At 42.3% G+C, this 17,988-nt stretch overlaps 1 protein-coding gene and 1 non-coding gene across 3 annotated transcripts in view; both read right to left on the bottom strand.

Moving 5' to 3' along the window:
* Nucleotides 1-17,988, bottom strand: part of Rnf220 (ring finger protein 220) — a 213,509-nt gene that overhangs the window by 137,111 nt on the left and 58,410 nt on the right. The gene's annotated exons all lie outside the window — the stretch shown is intronic.
* Trnaa-ggc (transfer RNA alanine (anticodon GGC)) lies at nt 4,871-4,943 on the bottom strand. Its single transcript has one exon. It is a non-coding gene; the product is annotated as a tRNA-Ala (tRNA).

Below are 17,988 nucleotides of genomic sequence, written 5' to 3'. Positions count from 1 at the left end.
AACTTCATTCTTTCCTGGCTTAAAAAGTCAAAGGCTCTGTAAAACATGCAACAGGAAGAAAGAAACTGCCTTGCTCCTGCCCATATTGCCTCCCCTTCCTCACCACTTTCCCTGCTCACTCCAGGGACTCTGAATTTCTCTAACTGATGCTCCTCAGTCTGGTCCTGTACAGGGAGATGGGACCCCACTGCTCCTCTGCTCTCCCATCCCCAGACTTTCTGCCAGCCTGGGTGTCCCACAGCTGACCGCCTGCAAACAGGACTCTATCTCCAGAAGCCACCCCCTCCCCCTCAACGTTAGCATTAACCTTTCTCTTTCTTTCAACAAAAGCCAAACTCTTTCAAAGCCAACCTGATTGAAATTCAAAAACTTTCCAGGGCCTCTGCATCACTTTCTACTCCTCCCCATATTGACAGCCGCTTACCACCCCCCCACCCTCCAACCTCCCACCCTCCAGCAATGTATAAAATAGCGGGACAAAGGCCTCTGCCCACCCCCCTTCCCGGGAGCACAAGACTCTCCCTTTGTATCATTGTATCACTTCAGGCTGGTGCAAAAGGAGCGCTGGCTCCGAGCTGCCCATTGTCCCTGCCACCCCCACCCCCTGCCTTCTGCAGCCCGGAGGCTGGTTGCTGGGTCCTGCTAAGTTGGTCAAATCAAGAGAAGTTGGGGCCTCTGGGCCCATCCTCTGACAACAGAATTGAGAAGAGTCAAGAGCCAGTCTACTCCAAGGGTGCCAGGCCCCAATGCTCCCTAACCTCCCCATATTGTGGACTCAAGGATGCAGGAGAACAGCCGACCCCAGGCTGCTCCCTTACCTTCCTGGACACCAGATGGAGCTCCTCCCTCCCTCCTCTCTCTCTTTAGAGACCAACTCCCTCCCTCTGCAGCAGGAGCAATTAGAAGGGTCTGGCAGGCTCTGGGGAGGGGAGGGGCCCAGGTGGTGACCAGGAGGCTATTAGAAAAATAGAGAGAGGCAGTCGGGGGACATCTCCCCATACAGGGCTGCAGCCACTGGGGAGGGAAGACTGAAACGCTTTTCAATTAACGGATTAATTCAACAAGTATTTATTGAGCATCTATCATATGCTCATTGGGAAAATGGTGGGGAATAAAATAAGGTCATCCTCATGGAGCTCATATTCTAATGGTCAAAACCGGACCAACACATAAAACTTCAGGTAAAAGTCTATACAGCAAGAAATGGGCTAGAAAGAGCCAATGAGAGGTGTGTTAGATGGGGGTGGAGGTCACAGGAGGCCTCCAAAACAGTTGGAAACCAGGGTGGGCCTGAGGGAACAGTAAGAGCAAAGGCCCGAGCAAGACAAAGAGACCTCCTTTGCCTTTATAAAGGGTTTAGAGTACTCTGTATGAGGAACAGGACAGAGGAATCACAGAATTTGATGAACATATTGAAAGATTGCGGGAAGAGAGTAGAAATGGGAAGAACTTAAGAGACTGTTGCAATTATTTAGGTGAGAAATAATGATGACTTGGACCAAGGTAATGTGGTAAAGATGGAGAGAAGGGGTCAGATTTGGGGAATACTCTGATAGTAGAACATACAGGATTTGTAAATAGGTGGTATGGATGGTGTGAGAGAAAGGAGTCAAGGATGACTTCTTGTTTTGGGCCTAATCCAAAGGGAAGCCTGAAATAGCCATTTACTGATATGTCATTGATAAAGGAGTAACTGTTTGGGCCTGCTCAGTTAGAAGAACCAGGAGTTTGGTTTTGAACTTACAAATATGAGTTGTCAACTGGAGATGTCCAGTAAGCCACTGGGTACATGAGTTTGAAGTTCGGGGAGAACTTTCTATCTCCTAGGTTGGAGATACGAGTTTGGGAGTCACCAGCACGGGAGTGGATGAGATCCCCTAGGAAGGGAGTGCAGACAGAGGAGAGAGGAATCTAAGGACCAAGAACCAGGGCACTCTGAACTTAGAGATCAAAGAGAGGAAAAGGAAACACCAAAAGGAGCAAGCAGTGAGGTAGGGGAACCAGAAGGGTGAGCAGCATCGCAGAAGCCAAGTGAAGAAAGTTTTTCTAGATGGAGGGAATGACAGGTTGGGACTGAAGAATGGCTACTGGATTTGGCAATGGGAAAATCACTAGTGACCTTGACAAAAAAATGATTTCCAGAGAAAGATGGGAAAAAAATCTGGCCAGTGAGGGTTCAAGTGAGAATGAGGAGAGGAGGGTGACAAAGTACAACTGAGAAATGGAGAAGTAGCAGGGGAAGTAAGACCAATAGAAGATTGTTTTAAAAGATGGTAAATATTATTATATATTTGTGTGCAGACAGGAATGAACCAATAGGAAGAATTAATGATGAGATCAGAAGGAGATGATTCGTGGAACAGTGTCCTTAAGGAAGTGAGAGAGAATGAGATCCAGAGTGTCAAATCTCCCACAGGAAAGAAAGCCAAACAATGATGGACAAAAATGGGTTGGCCCAGGAAATGGCGGCAGCAGGCAGAAGTGAATGAATACTCACTAAATTAAATGAGACACAAGATGCATGTGGTGGACTTAACTAGGGTTAGAGTTTTGTTAGGAGATTATAACAAAAGAAAAAGAGGTAAGAGAATTGGTTGAGGGTGTCTGAGGGAACCAAATAATACTGGGCCATGGAACCTAAGCTGGGCTAAGAGAAAGAGAATGATGGGGTGGGGGGACAGTGAAAAGCAGGTAGATCTAGTACAGTGGAGTCCCATTGGGCTTGGAATTGGGCAATACAAGGAATGAGGTAGAAGTTGGAGGGCAGGATGCTTAACATGGATATTACAGAAGGGTATAATTATTGGTAATGACAAGACTTGGGGGATGAGCATCAGAATCCATAACGTTGGTAGAAGGACAAGTTCACTGAAGAGAGGAAGTCAAGGAGCAGACAGAGCAGGATATTGGAACTGATTCTCCACGTGTGGTCCTTGTTTGGACCAGCAGCATCAGTAACACATGAGAACTTGCTAGAAATGCAAATCCTCAAGGACACTCCAGACCTACAGAATCAAAAGCCCTGGGGGTCAGGGCCCAGTAAACTGTGTTTTTAACAAGCCCTCTTGAATGATTTGATGTTATTTAAGTTTGAGATTCATTAATGTAGGGGATTTTGATTGGACTGTTGGAGTTGAGAAGGTATGAGAGATAAGGCCAGATCATAGTGGTGGTTCTCCATTGTGGTCACCCAACATCAGAATCAGAAGAACTTTTTGGATGTGACAATGTGGATCTTTGGGGCTACTACTTCACACCTGCCAGTGGACCTTTTTCTTCTAGGAATGCAGTGGGGGGGGTACTTTGGAAGGATGGATCCATCAATGGAAGAAACAGGGATATTTTCCACCCACCAAATATATTTCATGGTAAATGTTGACATACATCTGGCATGCCTGGTTCTAGAAGAACAGTAACTGTCAGAGCCAAGTTAGGGCCAGGCCATTGCTGATCTCCTGCTCCCAGGCAGCACGTTCCCTGGCCAGGCTGGGCTTTCCCCCAGCTCGTTTCTGTTTCACATGGAAGCACAAGCAGCTTTCCATGTTTCACACAGCTTGGCCTTCAAGGCCAGTCTAGACCCCTTGGGAGTACAGATAAGAAGGAGCATCATTAACTTCATAGCAATATTTATTTGAAGAATTTGGGAGGTGACTTCTAACAGAAAGAAGGGGGACATGAGAAAGGGATGTCCTAAGAGCAGTATGGTACATGCTTAATAAATGTGGATAATAAATGAACCTAGGATTGAGGGGAATTATTGAACATGGGGAAATAGAGTACTTATCTTGTCCTATCTTGTACTAAGGAAAGAGAGTATATAATCATAAACACATAAGGTCTGGCCTTTATGCAGGAAGACTTGATTGAGGAAGATTATCTCATATAATAAAATAATACTAAGGCCAATAACAAGGATTACCACATGGTGCTGATGAGAATATAATGGATTGTCACACACAAATTGTTATAGTTTGGATCTGGAGTGTCCCCTAAAAGCTCATGCACTGAGGGCTTGGTTCAGCAATGTCCAGAGGTGGGCTTTTAGGAAGTGATTGGATCATGAGGGCTCTGACCTCTCAGTGGATTAATCCATTTGATAGATTAATAATTTGAGGGACTGGGGATATAGCTCAGTTGGTAGAGTGCTTGCCTTGCATGCGCAAGGCCCTGGGTTCAATCCTCAGCACCAAAACAAACAAACAAACAAATTTGGAGGTGGTGAAACTGCAGGCAGGTAGAGCATGGTTGGAGGAATTAGGTCGGTGGGGGGTATGCCCTGGGAACTATATCTTATCCCTAGCCCCTTCCTCACTCTATCCCCCTCCACCCGCTACTCTGCTTCATCAATATCATGAGCTGAGCAGCTTTCTTCCCTTCCACCCTTCCTCCATGATATTCTGCCTCATCTCAGGCCCAAAGCAATCGAGATTGCCAACCATGAACTAAAACTGCTGAAACCGTGAGCCAAGATAAAATCTTCCTCCTTTAAATTATTTATGTTAGGTATTATGGTCAGAGGGACAAAAAGCTGGCTAACACACAGGTAGATAATAGAAATAGCTGTACACTGGAGTAAGATTACATTCTGAAAAGACCTGGTATTCACTCAAAACTGTAGGAGATGACTCCACATGAGGGATTAGGATCCGAGAGTATACAGGATATTTTTTTTTATATATAAGAGGAAGTTGGTCTCTAAGCATAGGTTGGAATACTTAGGTGTGTTGCTGGGAGATTAACATATTCATATGTGACCACTAATTTAAACCAGGAACCTACAAGACCCTTAAGAAAGAACCTAGACCTTGAGTAGAATTGCAAAGGCTAAGATAAACCCATCAGATATGGCTGTGGTCACAACACTGGGTGTTTGTGGTGCTGGGTATTGAACCCAGGGCCTCATGCATGCCAGGCAAGTGCTCTACCACTGAGCTACACCTCCAGCCCAACGGCTTTGTTTCAGAGGAAACTCCAGAGGTGCCATAGGGATTTAGGGCTATTACTCCTAAGATTTATTTGAAAGGTGACACTATTACAACCCATGCTCTTGCTTCCAGGGAAAAGGGCAATACTGGCCGGAAGAGAAATTGTCCCAGAGGTTCTGTCTCATCCTCAGGCCAATGTCACAGAGGAGACATTACCGGCCTGGACTCTTTGCTTTTGAGGCAGTAGCCAGGCTGGCAGGAGGCAGGCCCCACTGTCTTTCTGTCTATTGGGAGTTTGGAGGGGGACCACAGGAAAGTGGAGGCACCTCCTGCGGCTCTCATGCTGTAATTGTCTGCCCCAGCAGTTCCCTGCTCTCTGGGGCGGGCTGCAAAATTATTCAGCATCCCCAAGTGAACATGCTTGATTAAGTTTTAATTTTAGCAACTTGCTAGGTGAACGGTGTGTGTGAGGGGGGGTTCATTGCTGGGGGGAAGGGGAAGCACTAGAATAAGAGCTGTGCTCTGGACCATCACCCACATCACACAAATCTATTACCCAGCAGCACCACACTGGACTGGAAAGCCATGCTACTGTGGAGGTGGCAAAGGGCAAGGGTAAAAAGTAGTGGCGTGGGAAGTCACCCTTGCCTACCCAGGCACATAGCTTTCTTCCCTCAAGCTCAGCTCTGCAGTGAGGGATCGGGAGGAACACTGCTTGGTTACTTCAAGCCTTCCCTTTCCCCTCAGCATCCATCATCCTGCAGGTTTCTAACTAAAGCTATTTGGAGCAGCTTTTGCATTTCATCCACTCATTCATTCTCCTGCTCGTGCATCTCTCTTACAGAAATCTCTCATTTACTCCCATAGCTTCAGCAACCATATGAATAACACTGGCCAAATCCCTATCACCATTTCCAACCCCTCTTCTGATTTTCATCCTGCTAGAATTGCCTGTATCCTAACTTCTTCACCAGGATTTCCCAAGGGCACCTAAAAATTCAATATGCTAAAAACAACTAATTCTTTCTCCCCTTCACATTGATTTGTTCAACCACGTCAGTGGATGGTCCCCTGTTTACTTTGTTACCCAGGGTATTCCAGAGCTCCCTGTTCTCCACTTTGCAGCCGTCCTGTGCCTTGTAAAAGACAAACCTGACAATGTTCCTTCCCCTCTTTGATGGCTTCCCATTGCCATTAGGATTCAGCCCAAACTTTTTAGCAAGACTTACAAAAGTCCCACAAGAACCAATCCTTGCCTGCCTCTCTGCCATCATCTTTTGCCACTCTTCGTTCGTTCGTTTGTTCCTTCCCTCCTTTTTTCCCTCCAACCATCCATCCATCTATCTTTCCACCCAATAAGCCCATCTGGTGCTTACTACATGCTCGATACTATTCTCAATGCTGGGATACAACAGTGAACAAAAAGGTGTGTGCCTTCTTGAAGCTTTAGGTATCCTAATCTACTTTTAGTTCCTCTTTTACCTCTGGGTCAACATATACAGTTAATTCTGCTTAGAAAGGTCTTTATCCTCCCTCTACCAAAATGTCTCCCTATCCTTGCCTCTTGTCTGTTTCCTACTTAACAGATGGATTTCCTTCACTCTGAAAACTAGGGACTGTTCCCTTACTAACCACACACTTCAAAGCACTTAGTACCAGCCCCATCAAAACACTCACCACCGCATCTTATTGAAACTACTTTTTAAGTAGTCTGTGTTCTGCTAGAGTATATACTTTCCCCTACTCTGGTGCTAGGGATCAAACTCAGTGCCTTGTCCATGCTAGGAAAGTGCTCTATCACTGGGCTTCATCTGCATCCCTAATTAGATATTTAATTATCATCTGCTCTGTGCTAAGCACTGTGGTAATCTAAAAATATTTATCTTGCCATCCAAACTTTCTCTCTCTTCATATTTGCTGTTTCTTTTAAAAATTATCTTATTGGTACTGGGATTGAATCCAGGGGCACTTGATCACTGAGCCACATCCCCCGCCCCTTTCTTATATTTTATTTAGAGACAGGGTCTTGTTGAGTTGCTTAAGGCTTTGCTAAATTGCTAAGGCTGGCTTTGAACTTGCGATCCTCCAGTCTAAACCTCCCGAGATGCTGGGATTACAATTGTGTGTCACTGTGCCTAGACACCTAACTTAGAAATTTCATCAAGAAATTGATTTCTTTTTCTCATTTGTACATAAATCAAATATTTAGCAAAGTCCAGTAGATTCTCTAGCTCCGTCATCTCTCTTTAGTTTAGCCCCTTTCCTCTACCCCACTATTACTGTTTCTGTTCAAGTCCTCATGATTCCTTTTCATTTTTACTTATTCACTTATTTTTGTCTTTTCTTTTGAGGTACTGGTGACTGAACCCGGGGCTTTACCTCTGAGAGGCTATATCTCAGCCTCTTTTTTCATTTGTAAATGCATTGGTTTTGGTATTATTAAGAGATCCTCATCTCTTACCACAGTGAATTTTAGGAGTTTTTCATCATTCCCTCTTCCCCAAATCCATACCTTTAAGCTGTAACCCCCAATTCTCATCCCCACAGCCTTAGACAACTACTAATCTAGTTTCAGCCTCTGTATATTTGTATATCCTGGATATTTCATATAAATGGAATGACATAATACTTGACCTTTCGTGTCTGATTTCTTTCTTTTTGCCAGTACTGGAAATTGAGCATAGGGGCTGCCCTATGATAGGCAAGGGCTGTACCCCTGAGCTATACCCTCAACCTTTTTTTGTTTTCATTTTGAGAAAGTTGCCCAGGCTGGCCTTGAACTTGTGATTCTCCTGTCTCAGCCTTCCCCATAGCTGGGATTACAGGTATGTACCCTCACACCGGGTCAGTGGTTCCTCTTTATTTGGAGCTTTGCTTTTCCATTTCAGTTACCTCCATTAACAGGCATTGTCACGGCTTCATGATCCTCCTTCTCAGGTCGGTAGTAGCCTAGAGCTATACCACCAGGCTCCCATCATGCACTTTACTTCATCTCATCATGTAGGCACTGTCTCATCTCATGCTCACAAGAAGAAGGGTTCTTACAGGACAATAAGATATTTTGAGAGAGAGTGAACACATTCACATAACTTTTATTATTGTTATGATTGTTCTGTTTGATTATGAACTATTGTTGTTAATCTCTTACTGTACCTAATTTACAAGTTAAACTTTATCATAGGTATGTATGTATAGGAAAAAACATCATATATATAAACTCTCCCCACAGCTCCTAGCATTCACTAGAAGCCTTGGGATATATTCCCTATAAATTAGGGGAAACCACTGTACCCAAGAGTAATATTGTTCAAATGGTAACTATTTTGGGGGGGTACTTAAGGTTGAACCGAGAGGCACTTTACCACTGAGTCACATCCCTAGCCCTTTTTATTTTTTATTTTGAGACATGTTCTCATTAAGTTGTTTAGGGACTCACTAAATTGCCCATGCTGGCTTTGAACTTTCGATCCTCCTTCCTTAGCCTCCTGAATTGCTAGGATTACAGGAATGTGCCACAATGCCCAGCTTTAAATAGTAACACTTTTTAACTTTTTGACTCTTTTCCAAGCAGTTGCACCTTTTACATTCCCACCAGCAGGATGTTAGTATTACAATTTCCTCACATCCTTACCAATACTTTTATTATCTGGCTTTTTGATTATATCCATCCTTGTGAATGTAAAGTAGAATCTCACTGTGAATTTGATTTGCATTTCCCTGATGACTAATGATGTTGAGAAGCTCTTCATGTGCTTATTGAGCACTCATATATCTTCTTTAGAAAAACATCTATTCCGATCCTTTGCCATTTTAAAATTGGGTTATTTTTTTTTATTATTGAGTTTTCTTCTCTCTTTCCTAGCTGATGCCTTTTATTTCATTTCCTTACTTAATTACTCAAACCTCCAGTACAATGTTGAATAGAAGTGGTAAGAGTGGAAATCCTTGTCTTGTTCCTAATCTGAAAGCGAAAGCACCCAGTCTCTCACCATTAAGGAAGTTCCATTTTAGCTGGGCATTGGCACATGCCTGTAATCTCGGTAGCATGGGAAGCTGAGGCAGGAGGATCACAAGTTGGAGGCCAGCCTTAGAAACTTAATGAGATCCTGTCTCAAAGTAAATAATAATAATAATAATGGCTTGGGGACATGGCTTAGTGGTTGAGCACCACTGGGTTCAATTCATGGTACAAAATAAAATTATATATCTCCTTCTTTTTTTTAAAAGTACAGGTGTTTATTTTAAAAATATGTTAGGCACACACAATGGAATTTTATTTAGCCATTAAGAAGAATGAAATTATGTCATTTGCAGGAAAATGGATGGAACTTGAGACCATTATGTTAAGTGAAATACGCCAAACTCAGAAAGTCTTGGTAGTATGTTTGCTTTCCTATGTGGAATCTAGAGAGGAAAAAGTGAAAGAAAGTTGAGGAAGACCCCAAAAAATCATCGGAAGAACAGTAGAGTAGAGGAAAGGCACCATGGTGTGGGGGGAGAGGGGGCAAATACTGGGGAGTGATATTGGCCAAATTATATTGTTATATGTAAGAAGAAATCCCACCATTATTCACAACTATAATGTACAATAAAAATATGAAAAAATAAAACTCAGGTGTTTATAGCCATAAATTTCCCTCAGAGCACTGCTTTAGCTACATCCCATAAGTTATGGTATAATGTTTTTATTTTTTATTCATTTAAAATTTCCCTAGTGATTTCATCTTTGATTCCTCATTTCTTCTGATTTTAAATATCCTTAGGAAACATATCCAGTATCTCCATTTCTAGTTGATAACACATTTTGTTGTACAATTAGTCTTATAAAGAATAGTTTAGCTTGGCACAGTGGCACATGCCTGCAATCCCAGCTACTTGGGAGGCTGAGGCAGGATTGTTAAGTTTGAAGCCAGCCTGGGCAATCTAAAGAGACCCCTGCCTCAAAATAAAAAATAAAAAAGTCCTGAGTGTTTCAGTGGTAGACTGCCCATTGGTTCAATCCTCAGTACTAGGGGAAGAAAAAAGAATAGTTTAATAAACATTTGTTGAGTGGCTAATATGTTCAAACTTAAGTGCTGGAAATATAAGACAATCCCTCTACTGTAGTAATTCACAATACAGTGGGGGAAAGATAACCCAGACACATAGGAATTGAAAGTATAGAATGATACATTCAAGAATTCATTGTTTACATTCAAACACACAAATACACTGAATGCAAAGGTTGATGTATTAAAAGATTGATTTATGTTTAGAGTACAAAAGAAGATAGAAAAGGCCAGGCACAATGGCTCATACCTGTAATCCCTGTGGCTCAGGAGGCTGAGGCAGGAGGATCACAAGTTTGAAGCCAGCCTCAGCAAATTAGCACAGCCCTAAGCAAATTAGGGAAACCCTGTCTCAAAGTAAAAGATTTAGAAAGGCCAGGCATGTGGCTCAGTGGTGAAGTGCCCCTGGGTTTAAGCCCTGGTACAAAAAAAGAAAGAAAGAAAAAGAAAAGAAAGAATGAAAAAGAAAAGAAAGTCATTAGTTCTAATGCAGTAGATTTCACAATGGAGATCATTACTGAGCAAGATTTCTAAGAACAAATAGAAAAACAAAACCCATTGGTTAAGCAAAGTGATAAAAGACCACTTCCTGATCAGTGGAAACAGCATATATAAAGACTTAAGAGATGTGAAACAAGATGGGTTATTCAAGACCACTCTTTCCCCCGTTCTCAGTCTATGAGATTCTGGTGAAGCAGACTGTACCCTTCACTCTAGGATAATGGACGGGACACAGGCATAAGACAATTAGAGCATTATGTTTCCCTGTCCTCCATGATTGGTTCAGAAATGGTCACAAATCAAAGCTAAAGGGATGCAGTGGGCCTTTGACTGGGATTTTAAGAAAAAGACTTGCTTTTTCATGCTGGAAAATGCCCAACAGGCAGATGAAAATCCAACTAATTTTCATGTAGTTGAAACCAAGGAGATGGATGAGAGCCAAGGACGAGTGCCTGGTACATAGTGGGAATTCAATAAATATTCATTGAGTAAATGAAAGAACGAACAATGTGCAGAACAGAATCCTGAGGAATACCAGGAGCTTCCAGCTGAACGCCATCTCGCCTCATTCTGAACTCCCAGGACAACTGATCAGAATTCTTTTTATGGTGTTTACCACCTTCTATATTATGGTAGAGTCATCTATAATCTGCATTACCTTTTCTTTTAGTATCTACTGCTTGTTTGATTCTACTTATTTGTATTATATGTAAAATTTTATATCAGTTGGCCCTTGCCAACCTCTTCAACATCAACTTTTATGGTGCCAGCAGTATTTGAGCACTCACTGTGCCCTGACCATGCCATGCTCACTTGTTCCTTTCTGTAGGCCACCCTCTCCTCCAGAAGACCAGAATACTTCCACTCAATTCACAGGCACTTAGGGAGAATTAACCAAGAGCCAATAAGTTGTGCCCATGGACTTTCCTCCCTGAATCGCCTAAATCTTGAGACTTTGTCCCCATATCCTAAACTGTAAGAAGGGTCACAAATCAGGTGATAGTCCTTATTTCTGTTGCAGCAACCACATTTTAAAAAAAATATTTATTTAGTTGTAGATGAATGCACAGTATCTTTATTTATTTTTATGTGGTGCTGAGGATCGAACCCATTTACCACTGAGCTACAGCCCCAGCCCAGCAACCACATTTTTTTAAAACCCTCTTTTCAAGTCTAACACACAGTCAGACCCACAGCCATTTGCTGCTGCTAATTACATTACTTATAATGATAACATTTATCTAGCACATGCTATTTGCCAGGCATTGTTCTAAGCTCTTTATATGGGTCATCCTATTTATTCCTTATACTAACCCTAGAGGTAGGTAATATTATTGCCAGTTTTATTTTATAGATAGCAAAGACAGAAACAAGGAGATATTGACTTAACTTGTCCAAGACCACATGACGAGCAGGTGGTGGAGCTAAGATTTGAACCTAAGCAACCCATACTCTGTTAACCATAAATCCCTATGGCTCCCAAGCTGGGCTTTACTGCTGAACAGACACATAGCTGTCTCATGGACAGCTCTTTTGGAATGGCCCTGAGTAGCAATCACTGAAGTTGTACTGTGGTTTCTCTTTCTTAATCAGTCATTTTCCCTTGTTTTTCCAGTGCTAGAGATTGAACCTAGGGCCTTGTGCATGCTAGGCAAGTACTGTACCACTGAGCTACAACCCCAGCCTCTAACCATCCATTTTTGATCAAAACCAGCCTGATTTAGTTGGCACTCTGTACTTTAATATTGATCTGCGTGTTGGTTGAAACTCTCACTAGTTCCCTTGGAGAGAGAAAAAGAAGAAGGAAAATCAGGCCAAGATTCATTTCCATTTTTAAAAGTTATTTTTAAAAAGAGAGATGATGGGGGCAGAGAGCATATGTCTGTCTCTTGAAAGGAATGATTCTCTGTCTCTTGCTCATGATTTTCTCTGACTTTGAAGCTCTGGCCCCCGCCGGAGCCTCTGAGCTCTCTCAGCCTATGTGCTCCTGTTGAAGGTGATGAGGACAAAATTGGGACAGGTCGCCCAGAAGACCCCTCTTGCTTTGTTCTGTGCAAATGCTCTCTCTTTCTGAAAATCCTCAGCTTTAGCTAAGCAAGAGAAAGGGCAGCCCCTATTTCATAAGAAGAAAGGGAGAGGGTCCGGGAGGCTGTTCTTTCCCCAAGTATTCAGGGAGTTGCTGAATAATAGGGAGAGAAGAGTCAGTGAAAGGACAAAAAAATAAAAAGAATAAAAAGAAATAAAAAATAAAATGACACAGCACAGCTCTAAGCTCCTCTCCTATCAGGTTTTACAGAGGGGCAATAGATTTTCTTCATTGCCAGTCCTGACTTACCACAGCCTTGTTTTTAATGAGGTATAATAAGGGGAACATTTTGTAACAACACGGTTCCCCTATTTTATCCCGCAAACAGCTGTGTCATGCTTGTGGCTGGAAGAATGAATCATATCTCTGCCTGCATATGCTAACTCCCATGTAATTACCCCAGCATCTTAAATAAAGCAGGCCCTAAACCTGTCGCTCACATTACAAGCAAACGGTGCAGACCTCGTAACTGGGGCCTCTATCATTACAATTAATTTATCACAGAAGCGACTGAGATTAGAGGCTAGAATTAAAACCCAGAGCATGGCGAGTCACTGCGGTGACACTGAAAAACAGGCTCTTGAGAGGTGGCTGGCTCCAGCAGCTGCCTGACTAATGCCTTTCCTGGGGAAAGCAGCCCGAGTTAGATTTTGTTTTCTTTACATTTTTCCCACTCAAAGATTTTACTAAAGTGATTTCACTGCCTCTCTTGATTCAAAATGATGTTGGAAAAATTCTACCTGATCCTTAACCAGAACTCTGAGCAGGAGTCACCATTTTCTCATTCTTACAAGACCACTGTCTCTCCATAGGAACAATCCCCTGAGACCTCCCATTTGTTTTTGTTATTAGAAAGGAATTTGTCATGACATCAGTTTGCTTCCTTTCAAGGGACAAGAGACTGGGGGGAGGGAGAAAACAGTCCAGAGCATTTGCCTCAAATGCACGATGCAATTTGCTTCTCTTCGGTGTTTCTCAGCCAGGGTTCCCAAACTGGACCACAAAGAAAAATGACCCAAGTAACTGTTTTCTTTGCTTTCCCAAGGGTAGTACAATTAGATGGTACATTCTAGGTACATAGGAGAGAACTTAATTCCTTACATTTGAGAATGCCTTGGAACATTTGTGCTCTAAGGTTGAAAAAGGCTGAAGAGAGACAATCAGATTGACTTAGCCACAGCAATACTAAGGAAGGACCCCAGAGAGCCCTCCTGCAGGTGCCAGTCAGCTCCTCTCCTATGCAAAGGGTTCTCACCCATCCACTCAAGCATGGGTTCCTTCCATTTATAGAGTAGACAGTGCCTCTCCCAGCCACTCTCCCTAAAACTCTAAGTAGAATATGCTAGATCTCCAGATTGAATCCTGGGGATCCTGTTGTAGTACTCTACACTTTCAGCTAATGCCACCTACTGTGTGGCAGAGTCTCTGTGTGCTCATTGAAACCTACCTCCTCTTCTTCCTGGGAACACAACTAGACTGAATTTCCCAGCCTACCTTGCTGATAAATAGACATGACTGAAGTCTGGTCATTGAATTAAAGATTCTGAATTCTAGAGGATGGCTAAACTTGAATTCTAAAATTAGCACTACAAACACTTTCAAAGACTATTTTTGTTGTTGTTGTTGTTTGTTTGTTTTTGATAGAGTAACTAGCCTGTTTGGACTAAACCTTGAAAGTGAGAGGACCCAACACCTTCCTTAGGAGGCTCTACAGTTTGTGAAGAACAGGGAAGGAAAGACAACCCAGAGCCCAAGGCTGGGAAACAGTTATTGTTCCCAGATCTTGAAGCCATTTCACTGCTTGCAGAGGATGAGCAAAGGTCAGGGGCTTGGGAGAGCCATGGCTAGCTATTGGCTCAGACTCATGGAAAAGGTCCTCATAGCTTTGAGGACTTCCTCATAAACCTGGACAAGTGGGGCTGGGGATGTGGCTCAAGCGGTAGCGCGCTCGCCTGGCATGTGTGTGGCCCGGGTTCGATCCTCAGCACCACATACAAACAAAGATGTTGTGTCTGCCAAAAACTAAAAAATAAATATTAAAAATTCTCTCTCTCTCTTAAAAAAAATAAAAATAAAAATAAAAATAAACCTGAACAAGTTTCACTCTGATGGGCTTTGGAAGTCTCAAGGCAGAAAAGGTAATAAGGGAAAGGCTATGAACATTTGACCCAAACAAAACAACAAATGTGTATGTGAAAGCAAACCAAAAATCATAATCTCAAAACAGACCATGTAGCAGGACTGCCTACATTCTTTGGCCACTTCTGATCTGGTCCCTTCTCTACCCTGCCACTGCTGTGTTCTCATGGCTTCTTGGACACATCTACATTTTCAGGATAGAACCGTCTGCTGGCTCACTAGCTCTGGAGTTCTTCAATATCAGAAGAGCCTCATGTATCTCTAAACCCCTTCAGTCACCTCAGGACCTGGAACCCAACACCAGCTCAATATCCACTCAGTGACTGAGCACAAAGCATTGTTATGTGTTAGTATAACAGGTGCATTTATTTATTTATTTATTTTGGTTTGACTGGGGATTGAGCTCAGTGGTGCTTTACTACTGAGTTATATCCCCAACCCTTTTTAATTTTTATTTTGAAACAGGGTCTTTGCTAAGTTGTCCAGGCTGGACTCAAACTTGTGATCCTCCTGCCTTAGCCACCCAAGGTGGGATTACAGGCCTGTATCAGCACGCCCAACAATGTGTTTCCCAGGGAGTTCTACCACTAAGCTACATCCCCAGCCTTTTCGTTTTTTTTTTTTGTTGTTGTTGTTGTTGTTGTTTTTGTTTTTTTAATTTTGAGACAGGGTCTCATTAAGTTTCTTAGGGCCTAGCTAAATTACTAAGGTTAGCCTTGAACTTTTGATCCTCCCGCCTCAACCTCCTGAGTCACTGGCATTATAGGCATGCACCACCACACCTGGCTCCAACAGTATATTTTCTGGAATGGGCATAATACCCTGCCTCTTCTTCCTCTACGGGTTGAGATTCTTTCTAAAATAGTGCTGTGGAGGATAGTTCTTCCACAGGTTTCCAGTCAGTCTTTTTTTTTTTCTGATCAAGAGCAGGTATTTGGAAGCTGGCTTTTTGGCAGGGAGCAGGGCAGAGTGGAGCCAACTGGCCTTAAGGAGATGGAACTCATCCCCTAGAAAGGGGTGCATTTAACACTTTGCTTGAATCAGCCATAGGCTATGCCCATGGCAAATGCGAAGAATCCCATTTCAGATCCCTGGAACTCAAATACCTCATGACAATCAGAAAATAGCTCCTTTTCTTCCTGTAGAAAGATTTCTAGCTCCATTTAAGCTATTCATTACTCACTGAGAGAAGAACTGCAAAAATGCTTTGAAAAATATGCAGCACCATATATTAAAGGGGAACAGGTCAGTATTAGTATTAATCTTATTTTTCTCCCTCCTTTCACTATCATTACTGGAGCCCTCTCTCCCCACTCCTCCTAACCCAGTCCTGGCCAGCATGCACTGTATTCTTAGTTTTGTCTTTTTGGGGGAAGGGGTGGGTATTACTCCTCTATAGAAAAAGGAGTTGGGTCATTTTGGAATAGAAGTTAAAAGTGTGGATTCAAGGTCTGACAGGTGCCGCTTAAATCCCAGTTCTGATCCTTAAAGTTGAGAAAACTTTGGAAAATTACTTAAACTCTTGAAGCCTCTGTTTTCTTATCTGTAAAACAGGGATAAAATGAAACCAAGCTCAGAGGGCTGAAGTACTGAATGCAGAGTATTTGGGACAATGCTTGATACACAGTAGGCACCCTGGAGTGTTAGCTATCATTGTTTATATTTTCCTATCTCTGAATTAACATCCATCTTCTCTTTGTTCTCTCCTCTTAACAATGGAGAAAATGACCTTCTTGCTGTTGAAGTCTAACCCTCCATGTGTGTTCTGGATCCTACCTCTTCTTGTCTTTTAAACCTGCTTCTTTAATCACTGTCTCTCTCTTTTGCTACAATCAGTCTTTCTGTCTGAATTGCTTCTGTCAGTGCACACACACAACCTAGGGTCTTCCATTTAATAAGAAAAAATCTCTCACTTGACTCCATATCCTTTCCACCTGCCATCCAATTTTTCTTCTCTCCTTATAGCCAAAACATCTCCAAGCCTTTGCCTATATCTGCTGTTTACCCTTTTCTCATTTTCCATTAATTTTTCGATTCATGAGAATTTGAATTTGCCCTGTAATTCCACTAAAATGGCTCTAAAGGTTATCAGTCCAGATAACTTCCAGATTGTCACATCCTGAAAACCCTTCCCTGTCCTTTGTTTTCAGTACCATTGGACATGGTTCATCATTTGTTCTTTCTTAAAACACTCTTCTCTTCTGCTCTTTTTTTTTTAAAACCATCTGTCTTGTTGGACTCCTTTCTTCTTGTCCTCTACTAGGTCTTAAATTTTAGAGTTCTCCAGGGCTTGGCTCTGTGCCCTTATATTTTCTCTTTTTTATACAATCACCTTGGTGATTTCATCATTTGCAATCACTTTAAGTAGTGAGGTTCTGTTAAAACAAAAACAACACCTAAACTATGTGACATTGGCTTTGTGACTAGGCAGTGGGCAGGAAGGAAGCTGGCATAAAAGACTGGAATAATTGCAAACTGTATTATTTAGTGGTACATTATTTGTTTAAGCTAGAATAATCTGGAAGGTGGTCAATGTACCTTATGAACTACTAGAGTTGGAGGAGATCTAAAACTAAATAATGAAAGCACAAACTGGCTGCTTTTAGCTGTGTTTGATGTGGCACTAATAAGAAAGAGACGAACTTAGAAAAGAACTGGCTAGTTTGCAAGCAGGATTAGTGGGAATACAGAAGTCAGAATTTGCTGGGTTGAAAAATAACTTTTTCATTCCAGTAAAAGATTTTCAAATTAAGCTTGATCCTGGGGCTAAAGATCAAAAGCTGCCAGAAAGACATAGTAGTTTTAGGGTAAAGTCAAAATCAAGTCTTTGTGCTCTGAATGAAGAAGATGGAATCATCTTTCAGCTGGAGAAGTTCCTAAAAAGCTTAAGAGCATGGCTTTACAGAAGCCTGACATGCCCAGAGTATCAGGAGTTAAGTCTAAGTGGATCCTATCTTGCAAAATATTGTGGATATAGCTTGTGACACATAGAATCGATTAGTATTAATGCATGAAAACCCACAATGTTTGTAAGAGAGCTGTATTGGCAAAAGCACTGCCAGTTCTAACTAAAAGAGATTGAGACCATTCAAGATGTAAAAGGATTTCTGGGTCCCCAAATTTCTACAAGAAGATAGTGGGTTGAAAAACCTGCTCAACTACAGAAAGGTGTGTTATCTAATGTCCTCTTCAGAAGTGGCTATGGAGGATGAAAAAGGAAGGACTCCCAGAGAACTGAACCAAGAGCATGCAGAATAATGGATGGATATCCACTCCCCGGAAGCAGAAT

The sequence above is a fragment of the Marmota flaviventris genome, chromosome 10 (genome assembly GCF_047511675.1).
Source record: "Marmota flaviventris isolate mMarFla1 chromosome 10, mMarFla1.hap1, whole genome shotgun sequence".
Classification (NCBI taxonomy): Eukaryota; Metazoa; Chordata; class Mammalia; order Rodentia; family Sciuridae; genus Marmota; species Marmota flaviventris.
The sequence above is the reverse complement of the archived record's forward strand: the minus strand, read 5'-3'. Positions and strand labels throughout refer to the sequence as shown.